This window comes from Triticum aestivum, chromosome 3A, assembly GCF_018294505.1.
Source record: "Triticum aestivum cultivar Chinese Spring chromosome 3A, IWGSC CS RefSeq v2.1, whole genome shotgun sequence".
NCBI classification, from domain to species: Eukaryota; Viridiplantae; Streptophyta; class Magnoliopsida; order Poales; family Poaceae; genus Triticum; species Triticum aestivum.
Window position 1 is genome coordinate 66,233,053 of NC_057800.1, and position 9,387 is coordinate 66,242,439.

Here is a 9,387-nt window from a genome sequence, read left to right on the forward strand (position 1 = left end):
AATATAGCATGGAGCAATCAAAAATTATAGATACGTTGGAGACGTATCAATAATACTTGGTTAACTTACCATCTAGTCTCTTCTACTGTTTCAAGATGGAGGCTGCCAGAAGCGTAGTTTTCGATAGGAATAGCTATCCCCTCTTATTATGGCATTCTGCAGTTCAGTCCACATATACTACCCTTTTCACTTGATACCAATGCATATGTAGTGTAGTTCCTTGCTTGCGAGTACTTTGGATGAGTACTCACGATTGCTTTGCTCCCACTTTGTCCCCCTTTCTATACCTGGTTATTGCGACCAGATGTTGGAGCCCAGGAGCCAGACACCACCGTCGATGACGACTCCTACTACACTGGTGGTGCCTACTACTACGTGCAGGCCGCCGCCGATGATCAGGAGTAGTTTAGGAGGATCCCAGGCAGGAGGCCTTGCCTTTTTGATCGTTGCTACTTTTGTGCTAGCCTTCTTAAGTCAAACTTATTTAACATTATCTCTGTACTCAAATATTATTGCTTCCGTTGACTCTTATGTCTTCGAGCATTTGTATTCTAGCCTTCGAGGCCCCTGGCTTGTAATATAAAGTTTGTATTATTTATTTATGTTTGGAGTTGTGTTGTGATATCTTCCTGTGAGTCCTTGATCTTGATCGTACACATTTGCGTGTATGATTAGTGTACGATTAAATCGAGGGCGTCACACATACGAGTGCGGCATCAAACATATGATGTGTGCATAAATATAAGAAGAAAATCTAGTGACCAGAAAATCAACTAAGCAACAACTAAAAAAAGGAGCCAAAAATATTATGAAAAGAAAAATATTTTTCTTTATTAACTAACAAATATATATACTAAAAAATCAAAACAAAAGCATATGTTATTCTAAGGATGAATTAATTATAATAGTTGGTATTACCCTAAAAGGGAAAAATAGATATGTATTCTAAGGTCGAATGAATTACGGGAAATGATTCCCCTCGACCGGCTGATTTCTTGGCTACGTCCGCCGCCTCGCTCGCACCACACGTGTCCCATGTGACGTGCTTCTGACTGCTGGCAATTTAGTTGGCAACTTCTGCAACATCATCATTGTTGTAGAAGTTTCTGATGTTGTAGAAGTTTCTCCCGCAACATCAGCTATGTTACAAAAAAGTGAAGACAAAAAAATAAATTGGCAACAATGCCTCCATTGCAAAAACAATATGCAACAAGCCCTTTGTTGCAAAAGAACTTACAACAAAACCCCAGTTACAAAAACTTCTGCAACAAGATCATCATTGTAGAAATTTTCTGCAACAAGACCTATGTTGCAATGATGGAGAGCGTTGATGCGCCAGATCTAACGACCCGCGAGCCGGACGGTCTTTTAAAAAGGTCAGCCATGAGACACATAAGACACCTCATGAATTAAGGGCATTGGTATTGCCCTAAAAGAAGAAAGAAAATGAAAAACCAAACTAAGAAGCAACTTCTTTCCTAAGGAATAATTAATTATGGGACTTGTTTAACCTCAAAAACAACAAAAATAAAAATAAATTAATATTATAGAACTATGCCTAACATGAAAAAAAATCATAAAATAGTAATTTTCAAACTCTTTCCTGCCATGCCTGAATTAGAATATATTGAAAACTTACACATGGATTATATAAACCTAGTACTCTTCACTATCTTGCAAGATAAAATTTAGACTAGTGCCATTTTAGTAATATTTTATGACCTAAGTAGGTTTAAACAAATTTTATTTTAAGAAAGAAATTAGAAAGATTTTCATTCGCATTGCTACTTGACAAAAAAAATGTACAATGACAAAAAATATTTGTAAAAGAACTGCAACTATACATGAGCTAATGTTTTAACCCTTCCTACTATGAGAAAATAATCTTAAACTAGTGCAAATACAATAATATTTATTATATAAAAATGAATTCAATTTAAAGTTCCTAAGGAAGAATGAATTATGGGAGTGGTTTAACATTAAAAGAATATAAAAGGAAATGAATATTATACAAATATACCTACCATGAAGTAAAACCATGAAGTGTTATTGCCAAAATCAGTCCTGCCATTCATGGATTAGCATATATTGAAAAGTTGCAGATAGGGAGAAGATATCCCTTGGGTCAAGCTGATCTGGGTGAAATACTATTCTAACAGCACTCTTGATGACAAGTTAGAGGGATCCTTTTGGTGGAAGGCCCATTCGGCTCTGCTCTCTGATTTCAAGGAGACACTGCCTGCAAGGCTGAGGTGGTGACTCAATGCAACATAAGTTCTCTGAGTTGCATTCTTTTGCCAAGGACACCCTAAGCGTATTTAATTCTCATGGGGATAAGATTGATGACTTCCATACGCCTCTTTCCATTCAAGCATATGAACAACTAGGTCAGCTCGAAGCTATATTGCTAGATCTAAGAGAGGAACAAAAAGATAGGTGGATTTGCAATGGTTAGACAGTCAAATACTCTTCAATGAAGATGTATAGGCATCTGATAGGATAAGATAAAGGTTACCCAATCTTCAGACTCATTTCGAGCAGTTCTAGCAGACGGAACACATAAAATCTTCTATTGTCTCATTTCACATAACAGAGCTAACACTAGGGCCTTCCTAAAAAGGAAAGGTATGCAATTAGATAATCCTTTTTGTCCTAACTGCAACCTGGACACCGAAGAAACCCCCTGCAACTACTTTGGGGCTGTGACTTTGCCCAACAATGTTGGAACACCTTGGTTCATGTAAAACGAGGGGTACTTTAATATGTGAGGAAACCATATTGACAGCAGCTCTCCTTCCAAAAAAGATCAGTACAGAAATTATAATCCTTGTCTACTGGAATATCTGAATTCAAAGTTATGGCAAAGTTTTCAAAGGTCAACACCCCACTATTCAAGCTTAGAAGTATTTTCTAAAGCAAGATTTGAATTTGCTCCAATTTAAGATAAAAGAAAAGCTAGTGGGGGCCTTCAGTCAATGGATAGCAAATAACCTCTAATTTTCACGTGTTCTATACCTAGAGCTGGTATCGACTGATGGCCTCTTGTTTATTATTTTAATTCTCCCCCTCTACCATACCTTTTTAATTAATTAAAATATACCATAGAGCAAATTTTCTATAGTTTGCGGGTAAAAAAAACTTGCAGATATATTACACAAAACTAGCATTCTTTCATGTATTGTGCAAGAGCAAATGTAGATTAGTGACACTTCGGTGGGTTGATTAATTAAAAAAATAAATTCCATTAAACTTTGTAAAAATTAAGGGGTGCCACATGATTTAGCATCAAAGTGTTGACACATGCACAATTATAGGAGAAAACCCAACAACCAAGAAAAGAGTAAGAAAAAAACATTGGCACAAAAAATAAACAATTTTCCGGTGCCAGCCACTTTTTATCAGCAAAAAAGACATATTAAAACAAATAAGTAAACCCCCCTTTCAGTTCCTAATAGAAATTACCACATTTGTGAATACAAGAGAAAATCCGATCACCAAAACCAGCTAAGTACAAGATATTTTTTCTTGCCAGACTTCTTTTCTTATCATAGAAAGTACACATATATAATAACAAAAACTAAAACAAACCAGAAAGAAAGAACAACAAAATTACACTATTTCTCTTGGTCCACTCTCTCTCTCTCTCTCAGAAAACACACGCACCGACAACACACACTACATTAATTCACCCCTCTCTCCTCCCATGCTGGAGGTGAAAAACTTCATAGGGTAGCCCTCCCTTAGTCCACAATCCATGTCTCTCTCAGAGTCGCACTCCACGACTCTATCTCTCTCAAAAAGCAAAGTCTTGCAAACGCCACCAAAAATAACTTGATCTGAACGGACATCTAGTGGACAGAAAAGTCGACTAACACAAACTAAAAAAAATAGGCACCAGACGACCCACACTATATATACTAGTTGACTGCCCATGCATAACCACAGAATAAAAAATATATATACGTATGCATCAATGAAATAAGTTCTCTAATTCAGAAATATGGGTCGAACATGATAAATGGTGTTTCAATTCGTACTGCAAGAAATACCAGCTCTCATGCTTCTTTTCTCCTTGGTGGGCTTCATCTCTCTTTATCCACCACCTTGTTTGAATAAGACAAACTATCATCTTTCTACCAATATACCCCTTACTTAACTTCACCCATCTCATTGTACTATCAACTATCATATGAATCCGACTAAAAAACTATCATATGAATGATTTTCTTAGGAGACTCCCCTGTTGTTGCTAAGTAAGAATGTATAAGTTAAAAAACAAATATATTCTAAAATGTTGTGTGCCCTTTCTGTACTATCGCATGCGTACATCTCATTCTTGTTTTGAACATTCACTCTCAGGTTTCATCTTAACCTGCATGTACAAATAAATAAAGAGTGTTCCCAAAAAAGAAAAATAAGAGAAATCACATATGCTAAAAAATTTACCCTTTAAATCTAAAAGCAAGGATTTAAGCAGAGAAACACAGGCTAATGATCCTATGAAAACTCTTGCCTAAAGATGCCTTCCAGTTCCATTTAAGGAGCCCCCTAATATTATGCTTGACAAAGTTTACCAAGCCATTTTCACCAGCCTGAGAAATAATTCCCCTGGAATTAATGACGAAATAAATAAAGAGAGATCATGGACACTACATTACGGGATTTGATAGTTCAGATTGACGCATATAGTCAAAAGTTGCACATCTCTCCATTTCAGTGTTCAACATGTAGTTCTTTAAGCTTGACAATTTCATCACTTCTCTCAACAAATTGGCAAGTTGTCCCATGGGAAAAGCATCTGCATTATATTAGTCACTAATTAACACTTTAACATACTAAAAAAGATAGCTTTTAGATAAGTGATGCAACAACATGTAACTCCAAATCGAATATAATGAACTGGAACAAATAAATACAACAACAAATAACTTATATCTCAACCTGACCACTCCTTTCAATAAGTGTCAAATTATACTTTCTTGGATGTATCTATTAACATATTAAATAGATACAACCAACATTCTATTAGAAGGACAAAGAAGAAGAAAAACATGGTAGTCGTTGTGTTATGTCAAACAATAGTTTAACCCACCACTACAATAGAAGGCTATCATGTTTACTCTCACCAAAATGGCTCGCCTTTATTTCCTCCATCCTAATGCAGGACCTCTTTAAAGTTGCATACAATATCTTACTAATGTGGAAACAAAATTGTAACATTACAACAACAATGGATTAGTTAAAATTAGCAAGTTGTTTGTGCATGAAAACAATGTTGGATCAAGAAGAAAATAAAATAAATACTGGGACTAAATGTTAAATCTGGATAGGAATAGAATAGAAGGGTTTCTTCTCTCGCAGCTATCTCGTGTCTTGCGAGATCGTTGATGAATAACTCCATCATCATTGAGTCTAACTATGCCAACGTTGTTAGAAGTGTGCAGAGTGATGTTCAGTGCATTTCTGAACTTGGGAAATTCATTCTAGTATGAGATGACACACTCGTTGAACCGAATTGTTGCAGCTAGAAGAGGATAGTCGCACATGAGATAGTTGTGCATAGTCGTCTGAAGGGCGTCGGTGGCACCTCGAACAATGGTTTTCCTCCAAGTATTTCTCATGCAATTGTGATTGATTATAGCAGACTTGATCACCTGTAAATATGAGCAAAAATGTTGCATTATCTAGGCACTACTAATAAGATCACGCACGAGGACATGAGTTTACAAGTTCATAGGTTTGTACCTGACTTGAAGAGACATTCAACAGCCACCCTAAACTATGCTATAATGTAATCATGTTCATGATCTCAAAAAACTAGTATAAAACACAATGACTCCTCCCTACCCTACAAAAAAAGCACTTCGGAGATGTGCAAAATCGAACAAGGATAATAATTCTCTTGTTTTCCTTTTGCTCCCTGTATTGACATTTGAGAAAGCAAAATGAAGAGGGAAGGCACCCACATCATTCATTTAGAGATGATCATATTCTTATATTCACTTATTGTAGAAAGGGATATTTCTCTAAGCTTGAGACCAAGATAGCCCTCTGATCATTCATTCAAAATAAGGGTCGTACAACATTACTTGAAATTGATGCAACATGAACAACAAGTACCTGCGATGATACAATGGAACAAATATTCTATAATAACTTTTTATTAACTCTTGTACTATCAACAAGTTTTTTTTGGTTTTCTGAATTTACAATTCTTGCCACATATGTGAGTAAAATGCTTAGCTTGAATTTATTAGGTCAGTTGGGCAAGATACAGCCAACAAGAATTTCAATTGTATTGTGTGATCGAAAGAGGAGGAAATGAGGGGCAACATAAAGTATCGATTCTATATTAGATGGATCAACTAATGTAGACAATAGCTATTGAACGTACCTTGCTAATTCAAACATTGGAGTAACAAGTATCCTCTTCGATCCATATTAATTGTCACTGACTTAATACAGATTTTTATACTTCATCTGATCTATGTAATTGTGGCTGACTTAGTACAACTTTAGTATGCATCGCAGGGAGTAGGGGCATCTCCAAGGCGGACCCACAAACCGCCCACATCCGTCTGGACCACGTAGTCCGTACCGCGAAAGCCATCCAGCGCCGACCTGTATCGGTTCCCGGGAAAATCCGGACGCGATTTCCCCCGCAAATTGAAGACAAAGTGGGGGGGGGGGAGGTTTGCGGGAGTTCGTACACCCAAAACGTAGGACCCCGACACCCCGGCCCATCCAATCCCCCTCCTGGTCACATTTCTTTCCACTCCGCCTTTCTCTCCCTTTCTTTGCATCCACGTACCCTCCACTTCTGCCGCCACTGTTGTATGTCTCCGGCTGCCACAGAGGCATTGCCGCACGTCAGCAACCAGTAGCACACGCCCGCTCGACGTTACGACAGAGCTGCCCACCCTAGGGCCGTTTGTACCCAAGTACACTCCGCCCCTTGTCGACGACCTCCATGGCGGACACTATCCCCGATAGGTGTTTGGTCAAATGTCTTTGAGCTTATTTTCAAACGCTATGTCGTTTTTAAAACTACAAAGGATGGTGAGCTACTTGACCATGGAGGATGAGTTGTTGTGCGATGCGTGGCTGGTCGTATCCGCGAATTTCATAGGCAGGAGCAGAGGGGAGCCCTTTTGGGAGCAAGTGTAAGAAAAGTTTCACGCACGAAAGCACATTACGCCCTACGACACGTACATCATTCAACCATGCAACATGGGGTCGTTGTCGTATCGCTGGCACGCTATCCAGATCAGCGTCATCAAGTTTTGCAACGTGATTTATCAGCTCGAGGCAAGGTGGCCATTGCATGCGGCAGAGGACGAGATCATAAGTTTTACTTCCTCTTGCTCAACTTGTTGATTGATTTATTCACTCAATGTCGGTCTACACATTATATGTAGCCCGCACGCGTCGCCGTGGTGTACCACAGGACAGAGAGACGGTCATTTATGTGCACACACTGTTGGATGAAGCTGGAGGAGGAGTATGTGTGGAACGACATGATCCGTTCATTAAAAACTTGTTGAACATCCCAAATCTAGCCGAATTAGAGACATTGTTGTGCTAGACTTAATTTGGATGCTATGTATGGATGATTTGTGCTATTTTCTATTTGAACTTTGATGAATCTTGGCCTCTCCTGGTAAGTTAAAATGCGGCTTGAAATGTATGCGGCTACGGTTTGATGGCGTTCTCCCGCATCCGTGTCCTCAGATTCGTTCCCTGCCCGCGAATGGATACGGGAGGAAATTTGTGGGGTGCCTATGAAGATGCTCCAAGAACACATACATTAATAGAAAGTGGAAGGTTTCAGAATCCAAGGGGAAAAAGACCTCACTCATCATATTCCGTGGTGGAGCAGTGCCGCTGCGTGGGCTCGATCGATAAGATGACGGCAGTCACGTTGTGGGGCACTGTGTAGGGTTTGAACCACATGGCTGTACATCGCGACTGCTTCATGTCCTTTCCTCAATGTCTCCAATGAGCAGCTAATAACGTGCATGAACATACGGAGTCACCAAGAAGAACATCACATCTTTACCACTTACTTTTACTGGACCACATCTTCGACCTGTCGCTGCTCGAGGCCCGAGAAGAGCTGCGACATCAATCGATCCGGCAGCGTGAGGAGGAGGAGTTTTCTGACTCTCCTGCGAAACCGCGCGCTGGGCTGTCCCCCAAGGAAAAAGCGGACAATGCCGCCGACCTCAGGATGCTTGTACTGGGAGGCGCCCGCCGTGGCCTCGTTCCCCAGGTGTCCGCCGGGGTCTTCGTCCGGGCGGCGTGCTCCACTCGTGGGTGCGGGACGAGCTTGACCTCATGTAACGTTCGCGAACTCTCTCTCATGAGCGGCGACGGTACGATCTACCGCGCCGTGGTAAACCGGCGAGGGATGGTAATTTTTGCTGTTGACAAAGGCCAGACGCGGTAGCGGGAGGGCGCACGAGGAAGTGGTAACCATTACGCGCGCGCGCGAGAGAGAAAGAGAGAGAGAGATGGCGCAGCCACCGCAATGGAAGGCGATGTACCAGTATGTGGCGATACGGGCGCACGACGGCTGCGCCCGCGTCGAGGAAAGTGTCGCCGCCGCGCGTAGGGAGCTGGCGTCCCCGCTGGTGCTGGACACCCGCAACGCTGCTGGGAGTTACACCTTGTTGCATTCCGCGATGACCCACGTCGAGCACGCATCCGGCTGCCTCTCCGGCGTCATATTCAGCATGCTGGTGGCCGAGCTCCTGGCGCTCCATGGCTGCGGGGCCGTCCCGTCGAGGCCGGTGGCTGGCATGTGACCTCCGCCGCGACCGCGACGACCACGACGAGTGGCTCGCTCTGAGCAGGCTCGAGGCCGCCAGGGAGCAGGCCCAGGACGCGCTCCGCGGGGTGGAGGGTACCTTCACCCTCCTGGCCTCCGTCCGGTTCATGCTTCACAGCCGGACCGCCGACGCTGCCGGGCGCCGGCAAGTCATGGAAGAGCAGCTCCACGCCGCCGCCGTCGAACTCCAGGCCGTGGTGGGCAGCGTGGCCAACATGTCCGCGCTGGCCTTCTTGGCCACCCAGCCTGCCATCCGCAACCGCATCCAGTGACAGGTCTCTTGCCTTGATTAGCTCTGCACGATCTGCTTGCTTGATATCGATTGTTCGCGTTGGCTAGGGCTAGCCCTGCATGATCTAGGACCTAATTAGATGGACTGATGATGCAGTAGCGATTCGAACTACTTTGCTGTTTGTCGATCTGAAATCCCAGAGTTGTTTGTTGGTAATTAGGTTTGGTTAATCACTTTATTACTACCATGATGTATCATGACGCGTCGATCATGCCTGCGTGTGGGTTCCTACGTTTGTTGCAACTTGCAACGTACATTGGCAGTG

At 41.9% G+C, this 9,387-nt stretch overlaps 1 pseudogene; it reads left to right on the forward strand.

Annotated features, from left to right (window-relative positions):
• The first annotated feature begins 8,478 nt into the window (after positions 1 to 8,478).
• On the forward strand, positions 8,479 to 9,102 carry LOC123057935 (uncharacterized; annotated as a pseudogene).
• Positions 9,103 to 9,387: the final 285 nt, after the last annotated feature.